Raw genomic sequence first — 24,334 nt, forward strand, 5'->3', positions numbered from 1 at the left:
GTGGGGGGGAATAGCGCCCCATCGCTGGGGCCAGTGGGGGGGAATAGCGCCCCATCGCTGGGGCCAGTGGAGGGAATAGCGCCCCAAGGGTGGATAAAGGCAGGCAAAGGGTCACATCTGCGCCTGAGCCGCAGTTTGGAGACCACTGCTAGAGTTTTTTTGAAGACTCGGGATAAGGTATGTTACAGGAGACAGTCAGACTGCAGACATATAACAGGAGATTGCAAGAGTGCACTGCAGCCTCTTTAGATTAAAAATTATCCACACTGTCTTCTAGGGCCCAATAAGTGATAAAGGGACGCAAGTTGAGACACACACACACACACACACACACACACACACACACACACAGGATTATTTTTAGAACATTGACACAAACTGATTAAATACTTCAACATGTACATCCAAAAAAACACTGAAAAGACTAAATTAATACAGGTCACAAAGCCCCCATAGCCAATCAAAAATCAGCTTACATTAAACTGAATTATAGTAAAATTTAAAAAAATATGACTGTTTACTAATATGTTCCTCTGCCCTACAAAGATCAGAATCCCTTATGTCCCTCTTATGATAGTATCTGTATTTGTACATTTTTCTGGCTGTTCGTTTTATTTATTTCAAGCAATGTTCCTCCAGCCCTGGCCGCATTACATGTAGGAGGACACAGTGAATGTTGGCACCTCCCAGCTTTATTTTAGACTGTGCCAGGGAATGGCTGGGCAGCTGCAATGGGTTTGGTTCGCAGGCAGCTGCGATGGTATTTTAATGCCAAACTGACCCTATTAGTCACAAGTGAGTACAGAAACAGCTACATTGTACACAAGCGACATTTTTCTTCCCACACACAAAAAGCACGGAGCGTGGATAAGATTGGATTCTTATACCAGTACTTCGGTATCAGAGCTGTCCATCAACACACCGACAGCTGCTCCGCAGCCATGATCGAGGCAACTGAACAAGTCCGAACAAAGAGATAAAAAAGCTCATTAGTTACCTAATGCATTCCTTTAAACGACATGAAATAATTTTTACAGTTCAGCTGGGGAAATTACATTCAAATTTTCTATTTAACGTACAAAAGACAGAAGCCGAAATTAGGAAATCCTATACTGTAAGCTGAAAGAAGCTCTGTATTGACAAAAAATGCATTTAGAATCACTTTAAGGTGCTTCAAATGTCATTGCAAATTAGTAAATCTGGGCTTCTTTACGGTATTTTATAATAACCGACAATGCAAGCCAACAGCAAACCCTAAGAATATGCACTAAATGATTACTATACGTCTGCATTTAAAGGAGTTGTCAAGTAAAAAAAAATTGCACCTTAATGCAATCTATGCATTAAGGTGAAAAAACATTTGACGCTGCCGGCCCCCGTTATACTTACCTGACCCCTCGAAAGTCCCGCGCTCGGTCCAGAGATCCTCTTCGCCGCTCAGCCTGACCGCTGATTGGCTAGAGCGGATGGATTGAGAGCAGCACAGGCATTGGCTGGCATCCATCCCCTATGGCCGCTCGCTGTATCACGGGAGCGCACCCGCAATTACTCACCACCATGCAAGCTCTCTCGCATTACTTGCGGGGAGGAGCCGAGACAGCCGCCGAGGGACCCCAGAAGACATGGATCCGGGTCACTCTGTGCAAAACGAACTGCACAGTGGAGGTAAGCATGACATGTTTGTTATTTTAAAGGAACATTTTTTTTCCCCTTTACTAACCCTTTAAGAAAGAACTCATACTTAAAGGGGTTTTCCACCCATTTTGTAAGTTTATTAAAAGTCAGCAGCTACAAAAAGTGTAGCTGCTGGCTTTTAATAAACCGACACTTACCTGCTCCACGGCTCCAGCGACGCGCCGGACGGGGCTCCGCTCCTCGCCCCCCCTCGCCGGCTGGCGTCTTCATGCTCAGTGTGGGCACCTGGCCGTGACAGCTTTCGGCTTCACGGCCGGGCACCCACTGCGCATGCGCGCGAGGCGCCGTCTGATTGGACAGGCGATCGCCGAGGACCTGTCACGTGTCCTCGGCGATCGCCTACAGCAGCCCCTTCCTTAATCACCACCCGGAAGGAGGAAGTGGGACAGGAAGTCCCACTCCTCCTGAAGCCCCCACTCCCCCCCCAAAAAAAATTACATGCCAAATGTGGCATGTAAGGGGGTGAGGAGTGGGATAAGCGGAAGTTCCAAATTTGGGTGGAACTCCGCTTTAACATATTCGCTAACTGCTACAATGATAGTTCTAAATCGAATAATGATATATAGAAAGTGAACACTCATTTTATAAACTGTCAGGTTCACATTCTAACAACATATTGTATTCTGATAACTGTATATGATAAAATACCTTTAATAAAAGTATATATATATATATATTTCACACACACTTGAAAAAGTATTTATACCCCTTAAAATTTTCAACATTTTGTCATGTTACAACCAAAAACTTTAAAATATATTATATTCACACATTTTTCGATTTCTGTATCTAGAAAACGGAAAAGGAGATTGGGCAACCTTACATTTCACAGATTATTATTTTTTTTGTTAAAGCCACGACAACTGTTATACAATGTGGAATTCTCTCTGGGTTTACCTCAATTATATGTCAGCTTAGCTATACCTTACTTGATTGCAATTTTCACTGTTTTCTATATTGTTGTCTTTACTTGGCTCTGCCCCAGGATTTAATAAAACTATATTAAAAATATATATATATATATATATATATATATATATATATATATATATATATATATATATATATATATATATATATATATATATTTGGGATTTTATGTGATATATTAAACACAAAGTGGCACATAATTGTGAAGTGGAAGGAAAATTATAAATGGTTTTCAAAATAAATATCTGAAAAGTGTGGTGTGCATTTGTATTTAGCCCCTTTTACTCCGATATGCATAACCGAAATCTAGTGGAACCAATTGCCTTCAGAAGTCACCCGATTAGTAAATAGAGTCCACCTGCGTGTAATTCAATCTCAATATAAATACAGCTGTTCTGTGAAGCCCTCAGAAGTTTGTTAGAGAACCTTAGTGAGCAAACAGCATCATGAAGGCCAAGAATAACATCAGAGAGGTCAGGGATAAAGTTGTGGAGAAGTTTAAAGCAGGATTAGGTTATAAAAAAAAAAATATCCCAAGCTTTGAACATCTCACGGAGCACTGTTCAATCCATCATCCAAAAAATTAAAAACAGTATGACACAACTGTAAACCTAACCTACCAAGACACATTTGTCCACCTAAAATGACAGACCGGGCAAAGAGAGCATTCATCAGAGAAGCAGCCAAGAGGCCCATGGTAACTCTGGAGGAGCTACAGAGATCCCGAGCTCAGGTGGGAGAATCTGTCCACAGGACAACGATTAGTCGTGCTCTCCACAAATCTGGCCTTTATGGAAGAGTGGCAAGAAGAAAGACATTGTTGAAAGTAAGCCATAAGAAGTCCTGCTTGCAGTTTGTGAGAAGCCATGTAGGGACACACCAAACATTTGCTTCCACTTTGTTACAATACCACCAACAGTAGATTGTGGAATATTTAGTAGCAAGGAAATGACACACTTCTTGCACAGGTGGCAACCTATCACTGTACCACGCTTGAGGGGTGTCCCAATACTTTTAGAAATATAGTGTGTTATTATATATACATACACACAAACAAATACACACACACAAATATTCATATATAATTTATATTTTAGTATCACAACATGTGTTGCACATTCAGTACAATTCGTACAATTGACTATGTAGAAGCATCAACTGGGTTAAATGTGACTTTGGCACTCAGACACTCTTGGGATTTTCTTTTTATGTTCGAAATGAAGCAATAGGTCGCAGTACTGGATGCTAGTGGGTGGGACTATACTATTTATGAAAGTTGTACTTTCCATCCGCCAACTCAACTTACTTTGGCATATTCTCAAGGAAGAATCCAGATCTTAGCTGAGCAGACTGAAGTGTAATTGCAGCATCCTGAGGGTGTCTGTGGTCAACTTGTGATCAGATTATGTTTTATTATTATTTATTGTACAATCAACATGAATACACAGGGTAAGTATGTATACAGTACATCACATCTTGGCTTTAAATTCTGTAGTCTATTATATCTGCTCATGTAAAGCAGTATACTGTAAAAGGGTACCTCCATGCTTTAGTGGGCTTCTTCAGATGTCTGCAGAGAAGAATACGCTTGATAGAATTACCCAATCTATAGCCCCTACATAGCTTTAAAATGCACTATTGTACTACACTGCTGATCAGCTTCTGTGTTTAACTGAAATGAGGGGCCAATTGCCAGAGGCATATAGGTGGACCAGTGCTGTACAACAAGAGAGATACTGATATCCCCAGTGTTGAGGCTACACATAAAAGTGACATTAAGAGACACTGTCCCCTCATCCATGCAGGGTAAAAGGAACACTGAGGTTAATTTACTAACGGCAAAAAGACTGTTCATTTTGCAAATGAATTTGCATTTGGCAAAGAAAATTTCCCTTCAATAGTTAACAGGTGAAGCTGTGTGAACTTCCATCATCCAATTGTGTGCAAGCAAAATTATAATTTTCTTTCTCTGTATGGGAATGGGAGTTCTTTGCAAGTGAATTTTCACCACTTTCACTAAGCTAAGGGAAAAATCCCCAGCAAAGTGAAAAGCCTATTGGTCTTTAGGTAACCAGAGGATGTAGTGGTGTCACTCCCAGGGGTCAAGTACTCGGAAAAAAGTGTGGGAACTCCCACCCAAGATCCACTCCCCCACCAAAAAAAAATTAAAAATTATACGCTCATATGCATACTTACTAAAACCGCATTTTTTTTTTTTTTCGATCCACTGTACCTTAGTAATCCTTTATGTAACTGGCCGCTTCCTGTATATGGATTCATCGGGTAGTGTGTGCGGGTATTCCGTCACTTCCTTGATGCCGCAATGTCTCCTGGGAGCTTTTGTCATTGTTCCCAGGAGACATTGCGGAGGTCTGCAGTTCTTTCTAAATCCCGCGATAACTCGCGTCAGCCTTTTTCTGATTGTTTGCTGTGGCGTGTGATGTTCTGTGACCAGTTTTAATAAAAAGGAACGTTTTTGGAGTGCGGCTGTCCCAGCTTCTTCTGAAAATGCTAGTTGACTGGCTATTTTCAACTTTATTACTTTGAGCTCCTAACCTGGAGTAGGCAATCAGTGCAAAAGTTCCAAAGGGAAAACCAGCACCTAGTAAATTTGCCGCTTACCAGCTCTTTAGACCTCCTATTATATATTATAGAAGGTCTATCACGCTTGTGGCTATTTTCCCAGCCAAGGCCTTTAATCCTCAAATAAGATCACGTTGTTGATCGCCCGCCACTCGTGGAAGTACTCCATCAGATGATATTCCCAAGAAAGAGATAAGAAAAAAAATTAACCGTGTATGAATAAGCCGGCCGGCTCAAAAGTGGCAGCCAGCCCTTCTGCGACTCGTGCAAACGCAGTGACGTCAGCAAGTCGCTTCTCCCTGACATCACTGCGTTTGCACAGGTCCCAGAAGGACGGGCTGCCACTTTTGAGCTGGCCGGCTTATTCATACATGTTTACATATCATCTGATGAAGTCCTTTTAGTGCAACTATGTTTTGATTGATTTTTGCTGTGTTAGTTGTTACTGCAAATCTATTTGCATATTATATAGTTTTTGGAAAAACAATATATATTGTATACCAGTTAATTTTGATCAGCAATGTCAGCCTCCGATTCAGCAGGAACCTTCCGATCTTTTATCAGCATGTGCCTGTCCCTGCTTGACAGAAGTCAATCGTTTAATTGTCTTTAGATGAAAGGTCTTGCTGGAAAATAGTGGCATGTCCCGCTGTCGGGATACAATATCCCAGTGGGAGGATTCATCAATCTACCTCGTTTTTTTTTTTGTTCAGCCCAATACTGCTAAAAAAAAATGGCGAGTTTAGTGTGTCTTTGTGGAACATGTCTGGCTACATGGGCTTAGATCAGGGGTCTCCAAACTTTTTTTTAGTATGAGGACTACATGGTATATTTTAAACTGATTTGCAGGCAAAAAAAAATAAAACTTTTATAAATGCATGTAATCACATCAGGTTCCCCAACAGAGTCCCGCCTAAGGCCATCCTTAAATGGTTCAAATCTCGATCAACTTGGGTACAATCAGCCTGCTGGATTCACTTGCGATTATTACTAGCAATATTCACTGGGGTGGATTCAGTAAGCAATTGCGTCTGCGTAACCATAAGTACGCAGCGCAATTGCTTAGTTGCGCCGGCGTAACGACTTTTCTGTATTCAGAAAGCTTGTTACGCCGACAGCAGCCTAAGATATGACTGGCATAAGGCTCTTATGCCGTTGTATAGTAGGCTGCATTCTTACGATGGCCGCTAGGTGGCGTTCCCGTAGTGGTCAGCGTAGAGTATGCAAATTGCATACTAATGCTGATTCACAACCGTACGCGCGCCCTGCGTACGCAGTTTACGTCGTTTGCGTTCGTCGGGTTCCACGTAAGGCTGCTCCTGCTATTAGCAGGGGCAGCCAATGCTAAGTATACCCGTCGTTCCCGCATTGCGATGTTTGAAAATTATGTTGTTTGCGTAAGTGAATCGTGAATGGCGCTGGACGCCATTTACGTTCACGTTAAAGCAAATGACGTCCTTGCGACGTCATTTGCCGCAATGCACGTCGAGAAAGTTTCCTGACGGAGCATGCGCACTACGTTCGGCGCGGGAACGTGCCTAATTTAAATGATCCACGCCCCCTACGGGATCATTTAGCTTACGCCGGCCATTTTTACAGAGCGCCCACGCAAATTACGGAGCTACTGCTTCGTGAATGAAGCGTAGTGCAGGTAATTTACGGAGGCGCAGCATTAAAACTGTACGCTGCGCCTCTGTAAGAGGGCGCAAGTCGTACCTGAATCCACCCCAATGTCTTCTCCGGCTGGGATCCCTGCTTGCCACCGCCGGGAGCAGACAATTGCTCAGCAGGGGGGATTCCCCTGTCAGCACTTTCTGTGTTGATGGGGGAATCTTGAAAATGTATTTCCTGCAACCTATGACCGGCATTACAACAGGGTCCCCCCATTAGAGTACCGCCTTCCATCAGAGACTTCCCTAAGTCAAGTCAAAGCAGGGACCATAGGCAGTCTCTTCTGACCTATATCCTTGATCTGCACACCATTGACCCTAGCTGCCAGACCCATGGCTTAGATCATAGGCTGGATTAAAAAACACTGAACAATGATCCAAACACAAATAAAAGCCTCCTTTAATTACATCTCTATGCAATGCAGGGCCGTCTTTAATATGGTTTGGGCCCAGGGCAAACATTTTTTTTGGGCCCCCCTCCAGCTTATTTTGGGCCTGGCTGGTTCACATGTATGTTTTGGCGGCCCTCATTTGTGCAGGTACAGCAGCCCATTGATTTGAATGGGCTGCCATGCCTTTGTTTCCTGCAGAAAAAAGGTGCATTCAGCATTTTAAAAATACAGTTGCCTTGAAATCCATTCTGCTTTTGCACCATGCTACTTACCTGCAGTTCTTGCACACACAAACGCACTGTGTTTTTAAAAGCGTGACCTAAACGTCTAAAAATGCAGCAAGTTTGACAGTGCGGGAACTGCAGATAAGTCACAGCAGACAGCAGAATGGACAGACAGTGCTGCATTTCAGTGCTTGATGGGCATAGGCGTGCCGTGTGCGCAGCCTATTACATGAGGCATGCGATTTTCTTTGCAGGAAACGCAGGCATGGCGGCCCATTCAAATGAATGGGCTGCTGTGCCTGCGCAAATGTGGGCCGCCAAAACACATACATGTGAACCAGCCAGGCAGGGGTCAAGTCCTGGGGAAAAAAGTGTGGGAACTCCCACCCAAGATCTACTCCCCCCACCAAAAAAAAAATGATACGCACATATGCATAATTACTAAACCGCATTTTTTTTTTTTTTCGATCCACTGTACCTTAGTAATCCTTTGTTACTGCCCGCTTCCTGTATATGGATTCATCGGGTAGTGTGCGGGTATTCCGTCACTTCCTCGATGCCGCAATGTCTCCTGGGAGCTTTTGTCATTGTCCCCAGGAGACATTGCGGAGGTCTGCCGTGAGTTATCGTGGGATTTAGAAAGAACTTTAAGCAAGTTCTTTCTAAATCCCGCGATAACTACCTGATGAATCCATATACAGGAAGCAGCCAGTAATATAACGGATTACTAAGGTTCGCCTGCCCCTGACAGTGACTCGAGCTGGGCATCACCGCTTAGTGAAGGATTGGCTCAGGCGGCTCAGCTGCTCTAGTCCTGCAAAGGGAACTGCGTTCCTGCTGTGAAAAAAGTGCAGGGACTCCGTTCCCACGCGTTCCCGCAGGACTTGAGCCCTGCAGCCAGGCCCAAAATAAGCCCATCAAGCAGTTAAATACAGACAGTAATGTCATGTACTCTGAGGCTTTACTCAGCCTGGACTGCAGGTCTGGTCTGTGATTTAAAGAGTTCCTCTATTTTACACATGGCATGGCATGGGGGTCCCATGGTGCTAAAGCAGAATGGACAGACGGTGCTGTGACCCCCATGCCATGCCATGTGTAAAATAGAGGAACTTTTTAAAACACTGACCAGACCTGCAGTGAATCATCAAATATTATAAAGACTTTGGGCACACTCTACAGAAAACTTCAATTTACAATATAGATTAGCAAACAGTGACATACCTTGAGGAGCAGGACATGAAGAAGTCAGCCTCGGGAAGAGCAAACTGGGGATGTTATAAAATCACATTCTAATTCACTTTTATATGCAAGCAGCACCCAGTGGCAGGAAGGGAGAAGTGCACGTCTAAAGGGAAGCCAGGGGTGCTGTACATTTTAAAACACTGGGAAGGGAAGCAGTACTGTCACTGGCTGCGTGCCGCTGATGATTTTCAGCCTGGTTTGTGGGCAGCACAGGGGCTTAACGGGAGGCAGGGCCACCATCAGGAATTATGGGGCCACTTACACAGCTTCAGGCATGGGCCCCCTGGAGCAGAGAACCGGGATGGGGGGTGCTGCCGCCTGAAATTGAGAAGCAGGGGGGGGGCTGCCGCAAATTTAGAAGCGGGGGGCCCTTTACAAAAAAAGAAAGAAATAAAGAAAAATATATATAAAAAAGGGGTGTAGCCATCCGGGGCCCTGGGGACCTCTGGGCCCTTTAATAAAAAGAAAAAAAGAAATTAAAAAAATATATTTTAAAAAGGGGGTTGCCATCTGGGGACCTCTGGGCCCTTTAATATTTTTTTTTTTAATAAAAATAAATTACAAAAAAAAGGGGGTTGCCATCCGGGACCTCTGGGCCCTTTAATAAAAAATATATATAAAGAAACATTTATAAAAAAAAGGGGGGGTTGCCATCCAGGGCCCTGGGGACCTCTGGGCCCTTAAATAAAAAATAAATAAAAAAAATATATAAACAAAAATAAAAAAATAAACATTTATAAAAAAAGATAAAGGGTGTTTGCCACATGGGGACCTCTGAGCCCTTTAATAAAAAAAAAATTATATATATATATATATATATATAAAAAGAAAAAAAAAAGAAATAAAATATATAAAAAAAATGTTTTTTATAAAAAAAAAGGGGGGTTGCCATCCGGGGCCCTGGGGACCTCTGGGTCCTATAATAATAATAATAATAATAATAATAATAATAAACATTTTTATATATATATAAATATTATAATTATAAATATATAAATAAAAAGATTTTTTTTTTATAAAAAAAGGGGGGTTGTCATCCGGGGCCCTGGGGAACTATGGGCCCCTGGGGACCCCCAGACCTCTAAAAAAAATTGGCCCTTTAATAAAAAATAAAATAAAAATATATTAAAAAAATTGTCCCTTTAATAAAAATATATAATTTTTTTTTTATTATTTAAAAATAAATAAAAAAAAGGGGGGGTTGCCATCTGGGGCCCTGGGGTCCTCCGGGCCCCTGGGGGCCTCTGGACCCCTAAAAAAAAAAAAAAAAAAAAAAAATTTTTTTTTTTTTTTTTTTTAAAGGGGGTTGCTTTGGGCCCCCAACAGTGACAGGGCCCAGGGCACCTGCCCCATTTGCCCTGCGGTAAAGACGGCCCTGATGCAATGACTAAATGAGGGTTTCTCCAAGCCATGAAGTTACACAAAGAATTTGGTCCAGTATAGTACAAATGTCCGATTAACCCACCGGTTTAATTATATGTTAAAACAAGTACATACCCCCCGATGAGAACAATGAGGCTTACACCTGTCATCCTCTGGCACACAGTAATAAAGCTTCCACTGTAAAATGACACTATTCCAATACAAAACAACATATTGAAATCACGCAACAATATTGTAATGAAAAAGCTTCCCCAACAAAAAAGTATAAATTAAACCAAAACTTTTACTTGTTTAGCTTTGGTTACCACAGGGAAGGGGTAAAACCTCTAATGATTTTATTCTGATGATTTTAGTCTGTTATAATAGAAATTGCTTACAAACCAATGACAGTAATTACTGTATGTGGATTACATAGAGTTTGATGGCATGGACCAATATATAGGTTAGGTTTTTTGGGGTTCTTTTTTTTTATAAGCAATTCTCTAGTAACAGGATCACTTTAATAACCAACTAAATGAATTGATGCGTCTTATTTTCCTGGAGTTGAGCTTTAAATCTCAACTCTGGGATGTATATTCTTCTTTAAATCTTGGTGAGCTTTGTTTATTTCTTTCAGATCCATGCAAAAATTCAGTGTGAAAGTTTTCCCTTCTGTGCAGGAGCCTCCTGTAATAAAAACCAGTCACTGCAGCTCTCTCTCCATGTGCTGGGTGACTGGTCTGGTCTCCGCCCCTTCCTGCATTTTTTTGTCGGTAACCTGTAATGGGAGGACCTGATGGGCTCCTCCTACAGCTCTACCTACTTTTACAAGGTAATGCATGCATTTTTAATAGCATTTAGTGCACACAAAGAGGATTTATATCCCTTGTGGCTTTTGGGGAACGTATTTAAAATAAAATGTTTGTGTCCTGAATGCCAATTTAAAGGCATACCCCACCGTAACAATGGGTGGTCAAATTCTCCTAACCAGCACCCTCAAACTGTCCCACTACTCACCTGCATCACTGGGTGCTTCTCCTTGGAGAGTCCTGCTGTTATTTGAATTTAGCACGGCCGATGTCATCCATTCACAGGGATATGTGAATGGGAAGACTTAAGCCCTGTACACACGGGCCAGAATCTCGTCAGGAAAGGAACGTAGATTTTCCCGACGAGATTCTTTGCAAGAATCTCTTGCCGGCCGAGTGTACAGACTTTCTTTTGAATGGCAAGAACGTGGTGACGTCATCGAGTACGACGAGCTTGCGCTCGTCACATTCAATGCCGTCACTGCCATCTTGCTGCACCCTACACTGCCCTTGGAAGCTACCGCGCATGCACGGTTTCCACGGCGAAAGGTAAGGGTTTCTCGGCAGGAAAACACTGCCGAGAATCACAACGAGGAAAATAGAGAGCAGGTTCTCCATTTTTCTTGTCAAGATTCTGGGAAGTTTTCTTGACGAGAAACCTAAAAGCCTCATACACACGCACAGTTTACAGTTTTATTGCTGGTTCTTGCCGAGAAAACCTTGCGTGTGTACGGGGCTTAAGTTACAGGAAAAAGCAGCTTAAAAAACACATCTAAGGCAAGTTTTTGGAAATGGGTTTAAGCGCATCAACTAACTGCGTTCATTCATTTCATTGGCCAGAATATTCATGTATTTCCTCCCTATTAGGCTAAGCTCCCAGGAGCAGGGCCCTCCTAACCCTCTTGTATTGTTGCTTTATTGTCTCCCTTTATGTTGTAAAGCGCTGCGCAAACTGTTGGCGCTATATAAATCCTGTATAACAATAATAATTCTGGCCATTGAATTAATTTTTTATTTTTTGCATTGGAGCCTGCAGAGCATATTCAGACTCTTCCCCTAGCCCAAGGTCCATTTTTACATAATTAGGTTTATCATTGTACAAAATATCTGGAAATTCTCTGCAGAACAAGTAGGTTCCATATCATACTGTTAATAACTAGCCTTTTTAGCTACTGTGGGTTATTTATCTTTACGATGGAGAGATAATTTGTCCTAGAATAAATCTCAGGTCACCTAGCTAGAAGTAAAGGTCCTTGAATTTCCAATGTAAACAAAGAGCACAGTTCTTTCCCAGCACAAAATACCATGAGTAATGGGTGCAATTACTCCTCTTTCACTAATGCAACAGACCAGATTACCTATCAGGTAGCAAAATGATACAGTAGAACTGCCTGAAATGTCAAACATGATGCAAACCTGCAGGCCTATAAAATGGCTGAAAACGTATATATTTACTCCAAACAGGGACTCCCCCGCCCACCCCTGGAGCTTGCATGCTAGATTTAACCCTAGCCTTATCCCCAAAAGATAACCCCCAGTATAACACAAGCAACTAGCTTCTGCTGTCATTTATTGGCTCTGGCTCCCTGCCTCCCATATTCTTCAAGGATCACTAAAGGAATTTTTTTTTTTTAGCTAAATAGCTTCCTTTACCTTACTGCAGTACTGGTTTCATGTCCTTATTGTTCGTTTTTGCTTTGAAGTTGCTGTAATTTTGCTGTGATCTCCACACTTCCTGCTTGTCTGGCTCCTTATAACCACAGTACTGGGAGCTTTTCACGGTGGTCTAAGCTGTCATTACTGTGTGTCTAAAACTTATCAGAACCAATCAGATTCATTTTAAAAACAAAACACTGCCCTGGATTTGTTTGTTTTTGTTCTGTGCGTCTCTCTAGTTCACAGAAACACGAAGCCAGTTTAAAAGTGAAACTAACCTGCAGGCACATTATATGATTGATTTTTATCTATTTGTAATTATTTTTAAAAGGAATTAGTTAACTTTTTGTCTCTATACCCTGTAAACAGTCATTTCAGCAAAAAAAAATGTTTTCCTTTAGTGACCCTTTAATGGACATCCCTTCTAACCAATAGAATGGTGCAAAGGTCAGAACCAATGACCATGTAAACCCTAAATTATAACTCCTGTGTTAGGAAAAACTATATATTATGTGAGTTTGATCTTCCGCACCCGCAAACTGCTCTTTACATTTTAGAGCAGAGAAGGATTGGAAACTAACTCCCATCAGGTTATTTCACTGCTTGCTGGGAAAATTACCATTTACTTCCTGTCTCAGAGCCACAGCAAAAAATAAGAGGACATTTTCCAAAGTATACAGTACCTTGAAAAAGTATTCATAGCCCGTGAAATTTTCCACATTTTGTCTTGTTACAACCAAAAACATGAATGTATTTTATTGGGATTTTCTGTGTTGGTCTGTCACATAATGGCACACCATTGTGAAGTGGAAGAAAAAATTATAAATGGTTTTCAAATTTTTTTACAAATATATGTCTGAAAAGTGTGGTGTGTGTTTGTATTCAGTCAATACTTTGTAGAACCACCTTTCACACACATTATATTTATATATATATATATATATATATATATATATATATATATATATATATATATATATATATATATATATATATATATATATATATATATATATATATATATATATATATATATATATATATATACACACACACACACATACATACATACATACACACACACACACACACACACACACACACACATATACACACATATACACACATATACACACATATATATATAATGTGTGTGTGTATATATATATATATATATATATATATATATATATATATATATAAACACATATATACACATACATACAGAGTGACTTTTTGTCCATTCTTTGCAAAATAACTCAAGCTCTGTCAGATTGGATGGAGAGCATCTGTGAACAGCCATTTTCAAGTCTTGCCGCAGATTCTCAATTGGATTTAGGTCTGGACTTTGACTGGGCCATTCTAACACATGAATATGCTTTGATCTAAACCATTACATTGAAGCTCTGGCTGTGAGTTTAGGGTTGTTGTCCTGCTGGAAGGTGAACCTCCACCCCAGTCTCAAGTCTTTTGCAGACTCTAAAAGGCTTTCTTTTAAGGTTGCCCTGTATTTGGCTCCATCCATCTTCCCATCAACTCTGACCAGCTTCCCTGTCCCTGCTGAGGAAAACCATCCCCACAACATGATGCTGACACCACCATGTTTCACAGTGGGGATGGTGAATTCAGGGTGATGTGCAGTGTTAGTTTCCTGCCACACAGTGGCGGTCAAAAAGTTAAATTTGGTCTCATCTGACCAGACCACCTTCTTCCACATGTTTGCCGTGTCCCCCACATGGCTTCTCGCAATCTGCAAGCAGGACTTCTTATGGCTTTCTTTCAACAATGGCTTTCCTCCTGCCACTCTTCCATAAAGGCCATATTTTTTGAGTGCACGACTAATAGTTGTCCTGTGGACAGATTCTCCCACCTGAGCTGTGGATCTCTGCAGCACCTCCTGAGCTATCATGGGCCTCTTGGCTGCTTCTATGATTAAATGCTCTACTTGCCTGGCCTGTCAGTTTAGGTGGAGGGCCATGTTCATTTACTAATTAGGTGACTTCTGAAGGCAATTGGTTCCACTAGATTTTAGTTGGGAGTATCAGAGTAAAGGGGGCTGAATACAAATGCATGCCCACTTTTCAGATATTTATTTCTAACAAATTTAGAAAACAATTTATTATTTTCCCTCCACTTTGTGTTTTTTTGTATCACATAAAATACATTTATGTTTTTGGTTGTAACATTACAAAATTTGAAACATTTCAAGGAGTATGTATACTTTTTCAAGGCATTGTGTAGACCCCCTGACAGTACTTGCATGGCCCTTAGACCCCATCAGTCTGTAGTAGGAGTGGTAGCATTAAATTGTAAAGAGTTAATAGCAGTCATCTCTACAAGTCCCATATAACATGGGTTTGGATCGGATCCGAACAGGCCTGAGCTCATCCCTACTGTGAGCATTATCTATACTGAACATTATGTATGGCCCATTGGTGATGTTGTGGGCCACAGTTGAGTCCCCCTATGCTTCTTAATTACCGTAGATATCCACTGTTATAGATATACAAGCACTTGCATGATACACATTGCCTTTTGATAATATTACAGAGGAAATACTTGCAATTGTTGCACTACTAACAGACAAGAAGCAAATAATTATGAAACACTTAAATAGGTGAGAGGTCTGTAAACACGGTGTATTTCCATTCACTGAAGACAGACATGTACCCAGATCAACAGACTAATAACATCTGGCCATGAGCTCTGCCAAGACTGACATGACGTAACCTCTTCAAAATACTTTCTGTTAGGCAAAGCAAATGGCCAACTCCTTCATTGCGGCTGAATTTGCTGGGGATTCCACACTGTATATAGTAGGATAGGAGACAGGCAGCCTGATAAAGGTTTCTGAAAGAAGATCTTCCAGCGTTTCTTCTGGCAGCCATTCAACTTTCCTGTTTTTACTTGAAAACACAAAAAGGGAAATAGAGTCAATCCTTCCAGGAGTAGGATTTTTATTAAAAATGGAGCATGGTGTCATTGTGTCAGCCACTGTCTAAGGTCTCGTACACACGATCGGAATTTCCCATGGAAAAAGTCTGACTGACGTTTTCCATCGGAAATTCCGACCGTGTGTATGCCCCATCGGAGAAATTCCATCAGAAATTCCGATGAATTCCATCAGAAATTCCGATGAATTCCATCAGAAATTCCAATGAATTCCATCAGAAATTCCAATGAATTCCATCAGAAATTCCGATGAATTCCATCAGAAATTCCGATGAATTCCATCAGAGATTACATAGAGAACATGTTCTCTTTTCCTCCGATGTGAATTTGGTCGGACAAAGGTCCAATCGTGTGTACAGGGCAGGGGCAGACTGACCATTGAGTCACTCGGGCACTGCCCGAGGGCCCCATGCCACTAGGGGGCCCCATCAGGGTTGCCAGGCTCAGTAAAACCAGGGACAGTATGTAAAAATCTGTGTTTTTTTTACATCTGTCCCTGATATGTCCGAAACAGACATGTTTTTGATGTGAAAATCCTGAGATTTTAGCTGCCCCGCCTCTGCACGGCCTCCTGGCGTGGTGGCCATCTGTAAGCCGGGGGCCCCATAATCTTCTATTGCCCGGGGGCCCCATGAGTTGTCAGTCCGCCCCTGGTACAGGGCATTATACTTTTGGATACTCCAACAGTGAAATTTCCCCGCCATAGTATTCAACTGTGTTCCTGTCCACTGTTTAGTTTTGAATGTTCCTGTCCACTAAGGGGGAAAAAAATAATAATAATAATAAATCCACAGGTGGATGAGACGTGGTTTTACGACTAAAAAGTTTGACAGGTTGCACCGCCTATCAAACTCACTCAATGAGGTAAATGGGGCTAAACTGTAAGCCAAAAAAAAAAACACACAGGCATCAGGAGGAAGCCATAACACCTCCTGAACACCTGCCATTTGCTGCTGTACTGCCTTCCGATTGCTTTTCAGGGGACAGCAAGCATTACTGCTTGTCAGGAAGGGCCCTTACTTGTTCCATTTCCGCCTGTTAGGCCCCATTCACACCATAGGTCAGCGGTTTCATGCAAATACCAATCCTGGACACAGTCTGTGTGCATCCAGGGTGAGCATTTCTGCGCAGGTTTGGCGACACACGAACTGGCCGCAAGAAATCACTCAGCTTGCATATGGCCATAGCACAGTGTGCTGCATCCAGAGGGGGCATTTATGAACGTGGGAAATTATCCACAGCTAAACTGATGCGCGACTATAGCCTACCATGGCCCCTACTGCAAATAAGCCCTTAATATAAAATAAATAAGACCAGCAGGAAGAGTGAGTTTAACAATTCAGCATCCACCAAAAACTGAATAAGTTATGCGCAGACAGTGCAAATTTCTTTCCTGCAACCACAGTATGCAGAAAATAAATTCACACGATTTCCCCATCGACACAGACAATGTTGACAGGGGAATCCCTCCTGCCAAGCAATTGTCTTCTGAAGACTGTGATTATCACTGGTGGCTATAGCAGCCGCTTGTGATAATCGCAAGCGAATCCGACAGGCTGGTTGTACCCAAGTTGATCGATCAACTTGGTACATTCAGCCTGCTCATTAATGGGCCGAATCTCGGCTGAACCGGTTGAGATTCGAACTGTGTACGGCTGGCCTAATGCCAACAGTTACTCCAGGGCACATTGGTTTCAATGCAACCTCATCGAAAGTAAAGTGCTCAACAAGTATGCATGGAGATGTTCAAATTAACATAATATTTTGGCCCTGGTACAGTATTCAGGGACGTTTACCATACATCCCATATTGACTATGGTGGAATGGCATACCAATCTAATTTACAGTCTGACGAGGGAGGCAAAATCGCAGCCAAAAAACAGCAAATTTCAAAACAAAAAAGAGGTGGGACTTTAAATGAGGCTAATTTACAGTCTGTCATTGGTCACTTACACAACACAGTGTTAAAAAAAAAAAAATAGTCTGGGGAAACACTAAAATTGTCCAGTTGTCATTTTGTGGAAGAATTTCAGCCACTGACCCCCTACTGTCACTCCAGTGCTGCAACAAACAGTAACCCTTCACTTAGGATGTTTAATCTCTTATCAGTTCCAGTTCAGTATTTACCCAACTATGTCAACACTTTCTACCATAAAGGGCCACTAGCCCTGAAAGCAAAGCTTCATAATCTAAAGACGTCCTTTCATAAAACTTGATGTCCCATTCACACTGATGTGCTGCAGTAACTCACATTAATGCCCAGTACATGCTTTGATGTGATGTGGTGCCATTCATGTGCGATGCATTGACGAAAATGCTATAAGCACTTTTTGGAGTTCTAGAGAGCAAATTCATATGAATGGGCTGCTTAAACACATGTCAGTGTGAACCCAGCCTTAGCGCCGATTCACACCTGCGCGATGTGGGAACCAGCCCGATTCCAGCGACGGTTCCTGCAATTAATGACACCCACAGATCGGTTCGCATATCGCAGTGTGAACTGTGAATTGGGACAGGAATCCGATCGCATGGGTGTTACCATTTTGGTACGGACAACAAAAAAAAAAAAAAAGGGGGGGGTCCTGCACAATTTTGGTCCGAATGCGATGTTAATTCAGCCATACAATATCGCACAAACATTGCATGTGATCTGTACAGCAGTGCGGTGCGAATCACATGCGATGTCTGTCATCACTACAATGTGAACCAGCACTAAAGCCCCGTACACACGGGCCGAATGTCAGGGGACAACTGCCGGTTAAGAGAAAGGAAACGGCCATGTGTTTATCAGTCTGCCATGCATGCTGAAAAACCGGCAGCCAACCAGCTCCCGATCAGCGCTCTCATCCAATGGCAGAGAGCGCTGATCGGAGTGTTCTGGGGTGTGTGTGTTGTGTCATCCCTGTCCAAACACAAAAGCTCAGCGGGGGAGCTGTCAGGTTTTCTCCGTGCAACCCAGCAAGGTCCAATAAAGACATGGATGAGCGAGTTTGGGGTGGTGGAACACGACTGGCCTGCACAGAGTCCTGACCTCAACCTGATAAAACACCTTTGGGAAGAATTAGAGCAGAGACTGAGAGCCAGGCATTCTCGTCAACATCAGTGCCTGACCTCACAAGCGCACTTCTGGAAGAATGGTCAAACATTTCCATAGACACACTCCTAAACCTTGTGGACAGCCTTCCCAAAAGAGTTGAAGCTGTTATAGCTGGCAAAGGGTGGGCCAACTCAATATTAAACCCTACGAACTAAAGGCCCATACACACGATACTCAAATTTTGCCCGAACGATCGAGCTGACAATTTTCAGATCCTTAGTATGGTGCTTTCGACAGCCGATTACGATTTTTTGTCCGACAAAAGCTGGATGTGCAGAGTATAAAATGTTTGTCATGTGTGAACTCAACGTCAGATTTTCGTTTAATTAGTACGGTTTTCGTAAAAAAATAAAAATAAAATCATAAAGCACAAGACTCAGGTAGCCATATTGCATTTTACAGAAAATTACAGAGTCGCAGATTGAAAAGGAAAAGAAATTACAATATTACTCGTTTTGCAATTGTATATGCTGTAATTTTTTTTTTTTCGATTTCCTATTTTTGTTTGCATGAAAGTGGAGTAGGCTCACGGTGATGTCAATCACATCCAATGACGTGGCGCGCCGGGGGGCGGGACCGAGTGATACAGTGAGCGGCAATAGCCGCCGGCTGTATCATGGGAGCGCGCCCGCAGGAACTCAACACCTTGCGAGCTCGCATGAAGGTGTTGAGTCCTTGCGGGGGGAGCCGAGACAGCCGCCGAGGGACCCCAGAAGACCAGGTTCAGGGACACTCTGTGCAAAACGAGCTGCACAGTGGAGGTAAGAATAACATGTTTGTTTTTTTTAAATAACATTACAACCCCTTTAAAGTGGAGGTTCACCCCAAAACTTAATTTTTAACATTAGATTGAGGCTCATTTTGTCAAGGGGAATCGGGTAGTTTTTTTAAAATCAAAGCAGTACTTACCGTTTTAGAGAGCGATCTTCTCCGCCGCTTCCGGGTATGGGCTACGGGACTGGGCGTTCCTTTTTGATTGACAGGTTTCCGACGGTTGCATACATCGCGTCACGATTTTCCGAAAGTAGCCGAACGTCGGTGCGCAGGCGCCGTATAGAGCCGCACCGACGTTCGGCTTCTTTCGGCTACTCGTGACGCGATGTATGCGACCGTCGGAAGCCTGCCAATCAAATAGGAACGCCCAGTCCCGCAGCCCATACCCGGAAGCGGCGGAGAAGATCGTTCTCTAAAACGGTAAGTACTGCTTCGATTTTAAAAAAACTCCCCGATTCCCCTAGACAAAATGAGCCTCAATCTACTGTTAAAAAAAAAAATTTGGGTGAACTCCCGCTTTAAGCACATAAGGAGATACGTAGAAATGATAAGAGAGCAGATGAAGGGAAGAGGCTGGGAGAAACAGCAGACGTTAATAAAGGGCGAGAAGAGAGAGGAAAGAGAGAGGGGGGGTATAAAAACTGCAAACTGTGATGGTGTTTGAAAAGTGTTTATCTTTTCATATAAATTTGCTATTAAGAAAATCAATAAAGAATTTGAAAACAATAAAAAAAAAGAATGGTGTTGCAATACACCAATACATATAACATATAACATGCATTGTGATAACAAACCTGTGCCCAAAACGCATAGATGTTAAATGGAGAAGGTCAACAAATCTTTTTGCATTATAAGAAGAAGTTAGGGGTTCTCCACCCAAACTAGTTTCTTCTGATATAGAAGATATGTTGCCTAGTGACTTTTTTTAGTGCAGACTAATCCTAGGGCTACACAGGTGATTACATTTGCCAAGAGATTTTGGCAGTCATATAATTTGCAGTAAATTGGAATCGGCGTGCAGGTAAACAGAGGCCTGTTAAGTGGTTAAATCATCTGTAGCAAAGAGCTTTCATCCCCAGTGTAGCCCTGGGCTTACCCTACTACAGGGAACCTGTCAGGGTGGGAATGTAAAAGCTGTCACTTCTGGTTGTATCTGAAGGTTGGAGCTCCAGGTAAGAAAGCCTCTCCAGCAAGTGAATTCTGCACGGCCATACACTATACAAGGTTAAACCTAAACAATTTCAATCTGTATGCAGACAGGCTCTTGCACTACATAGTGTTGCTTTTAAATGTCCTTATTTCGTCTAAGAAATCCTCACTTCCTGTTCTTCTGTCTGTAACTACACACAGTAATGCGAGGCTTTCTTCCTGGTGTGGAGAAAGCATCTTGAGGGGGGAGGGGGCGAGCAGGAGGGTCAGGACGCTCTCTACTTTGCAGATAGAGAAAGGAGCTGTGTGTTAGTGGGCGTCCTGACACTCCTGCTCGTCCCCTCCCCCCTCAACAGGCTTTCTCCACACCAGGGAGAAAGCCTCGCATTACTGTGTGGAGTTACAGACAGAAGAACAGGAAGTGAGGATTTCTCAGAAGAAATAAGGACATTTAAAAGCAAAATGGAAGGATGAGGTAAGTGAAGGAGGACTGCACTAAGGTAAAGGAAGCTATTTAGGGAATTTTTTTTACAACCCCTTTAAAGCGAAACTATCGGCAAAACTTTTTTTTGCTAATTTAGAATATAGTAAAAGGCGAGTTATACCCCTGTCAGTTTATTCGCCAGCTGTGTCCCATTGGGGAGATTTCCCTTTACTTCCTGTCTCATAGCCAAACAGGAAGTGAGAGAAAATCCCCCCAAAGTGAGGGAATCCCTGGTTGTCACCAGAACTAGTGTCCCCATTGGAAGATTTGCCCTGTTTTCCTGTTCAGGTAGCAACCCAAAATGTGGAATCTTCTTTCACTCTCTGCCAGCTTTGGTTCACACTGCTGCAACTTTAATTTGGACATGACTTCATCGCGGCTTACATGCGATTTCTCTAACAGAAGTCAATGCCAGTCGTATTGAAGTCGGACCAAAAGTAGCGCAGGAAACTTTTTCTACGTTGAAGCGACACAAGTCACTCCTATTAGAATGAGTCCATTGCCGCTAATGGGGGGCGACTTGTCATGCAACTTTGAACTCTCAAGTCGCATGACAAGTCGTAGCAGTGTGAACCGGGGTTTAGCAGGGCAAATAGAAAGGGGGAATCGCCCTAATGCGGGCACAGACAGCAGAAAAACTGACAGATGTTCTAATCCCTCTCCACTCAATCCAATACTAAAAAAAAGGGGGGAATAATGCCTTTACTTATATTCTAAAGGGCCCTGACAGGCGGGTGGTGAAGGTGGTACACAAAACAGTTTAGCCAAAGAATACAGCAAAACAATACAAAGCTAAAATACAGCAAAACAATACAAAGCTAAAATACAGCAACACAATACAAAGCTAAAATACAGCAAAACAATACAAAGCTAAAATACAGCAAAACAATACAAAAGCTAAAATACAGCAAAACAATACAAAAGCTAAAATACAGCAAAACAATATAAAACTAAAACACAGCAAATCAATTCTTTACAGCAGCATCAATTGAAACCACAGAATCCAAATAATAAAAACACAAAAATCGGAGATCACCCTTTCAGGACATAAACAAGTGCTCTGATCCAGAGATCTGTGGGGGTCCCATTCATACCTTTGCTAAAAATGCCCCAAAACACACCTCATGCTAGGGGTGCCATTAATCCTTAGGCTCCGTTCACACCTAGGCGATTTGAATGGGCGCAATTCTGCCCACGATTCCAGAATCACAGCAAAACACAGGACGCGTTCGCGATGCCATTATTTCCTAATTATACTTCAAACGCGGTGCGTTTTTTCTGCGGTTTTCGAGTGACAAAACACGCTAATATCGCGGCAAAAAAAAAAAATCACAACGCCAAACGCTCCCGGCTCTGTGCCAAGATTTGGTACATGAGCTTCTTGGAACATTTTTGGAACTTAGGGAGGCCCATTCAAATAAATGGTGCCGCTCCACAAAAAAACAAACACTAAAAAAGCGGAAAAAAAACAAAAACAAAGTGAAGCTGTCACTGCGCTACGCTCAGGTGTGAATGGAGCCTTAAAGTGGAGGTTCACCCGAAAAGTTAATTTTTAACATTAGATTGAGGCTCATTTTGTCTAGGAGAATCGGGTGTTTTTTTTAAATCAAAGCAGTACTTACCGTTGTAGAGAGCGATCTTCTCCGCCGCTTCCGGGTATGGGCTGCGGGACTGGGTGTTCCTATTTGATTGACAGGCTTCCGACGGTCGCATACATTGCGTCACGATTTTCCGAAAGTAGTCGAACGTCGGTGCGCAGGCGCCGTATAGAGCCGCACCGACGTTCAGCTTCTTTCGGCTACTCGTGACGCGATGTATGCGACCGTCGGAAGCCTGTCAATCAAATAGGAACGCCCAGTCCCGAAGACCATACCCGGAAGCGGCGGAGAAGATCGCTCTCTAAAACGGTAAGTACTGCTTCGATTTTAAAAAAACGACCCGATTCCCCTTGACAAAATGAGCATCAATCTAATGTTAAAAAAAAAAAAATTCGGGTGAACTCCCGCTTTAATGTCACCCCAAACCTGGGTAGTAGTTGTGTGACAAAACACGCAAAAAAAAAAAAAAAAAAGGTGCAGGAGCCACTTTGGTGCGTTTGTCGCACACGGAAAAGCCCATTCAAATAAATGCTGTCGCACAAGGACAGAATATGTGACGTCTTACGCAGATGTGAATGGGGAAGATGTTTCTAAACAAACACAAAATGTATCAAAAGGGAAAAAAAAGTGACAAAATCTGATTACAAGTAATAACACAATAAGTTACAATGTAAACAAACAAACCAGAAGCATTCCTGCAGATGGGAACTAAAAGCACAACATGTGGGGCCCCCAGACACCCCCTCCCGTATATTGTGGGGCCCCTAGACACCCCCTCCCTTATATTGTGGGGCCCCCTTCTGTATATTGTGGGGCCCCTAGGCACTGATGTCCCCCCCCCCCCCCCCATAAAAGCCCAATAAGAAGTGACCGGTGGGATCCCCAGAATGGGAACATCTGCTCACCAGGTGAAGTTCTGCAGCAGCCAGACAACGACTACAGGAGGACCAGAATCAACCTGGAAACTGGAGAACTAGAAGTCCCAGCGGTCCCTTTCTGTAGCTGTACAGAAGTGATCTGTGGGGTCTGTAGAGAACACATGTGCAGTGTGGTGGTCAGTGATTGGCTGAGCTGTACTCACTGTGTACTCGCGCTCCTCTTCCCTCCTTGCTTGACTTTCCTCCCTCTTGTCTCTTCCTAATAATTTCCCTCCCAGACGATGTTCAGCAGCTCGTATCTCCCTCCGTCATCCCCCTCCCTTCCCAATCCCTCCACTCCCTGTGACCTCCTCCCTCCTCCCCTCCTCCCCTCTGTGTATACACAGCCCGGCCTCCCTCCTCCCACCTTCCCCGGCTTCCCACCCACAGCGCCGGCTTCTCTCCCTCTATATATAACCTAGGTAGGAGGGAGGAAATCCGCAGTGCCGGAGCGCCCTCTGCAGGAACAGCTGCGAGCCTACAGGCTGTGCTTAACCTGTGGCCATCCAGCTGTTGCAGAACTACAAGTCCCATGAGGCATTGCAAGCTGCTGACAGTTACAAGCATGACTCGCAAAGGCAGAGGCATGATGGGAGTTGTAGTTCCATAACAGCTGGACGGCCACAGGTTGAGCATCCATGTACGCTTAGTACAAAACAACATAGCTCCCAACTGTCCCTGATTTGGAGGAACAAATCCATCTGTTCTCCTTTCCTCCTCATTTGTCCCTCATTTTGGTCTGATTTATACACACTATGGGCCAGATCCACGTACCTCGGCGCATATATAGGCCGGCGTAG

At 42.9% G+C, this 24,334-nt stretch overlaps 1 protein-coding gene across 3 annotated transcripts in view; it reads right to left on the reverse strand.

Moving 5' to 3' along the window:
- SYNE2 (spectrin repeat containing nuclear envelope protein 2) overlaps positions 1–23,797 on the reverse strand; it is a 431,618-nt gene extending 407,821 nt beyond the window's left edge. For 2 of the 3 annotated variants that reach the window (XM_040333402.1, XM_040333400.1), the window contains exon 1: positions 23,699–23,797. The gene's annotated coding sequence lies outside the window, so the exon portion shown is untranslated. The remainder of the gene's footprint in view (positions 1–23,698) is intronic. The other variant, XM_040333403.1, reaches the window with a different exon arrangement.
- Between the last annotated feature and the right edge of the window lie 537 nt (positions 23,798–24,334).

Source organism: Rana temporaria, chromosome 13 (assembly GCF_905171775.1).
Source record: "Rana temporaria chromosome 13, aRanTem1.1, whole genome shotgun sequence".
NCBI classification, from domain to species: Eukaryota; Metazoa; Chordata; class Amphibia; order Anura; family Ranidae; genus Rana; species Rana temporaria.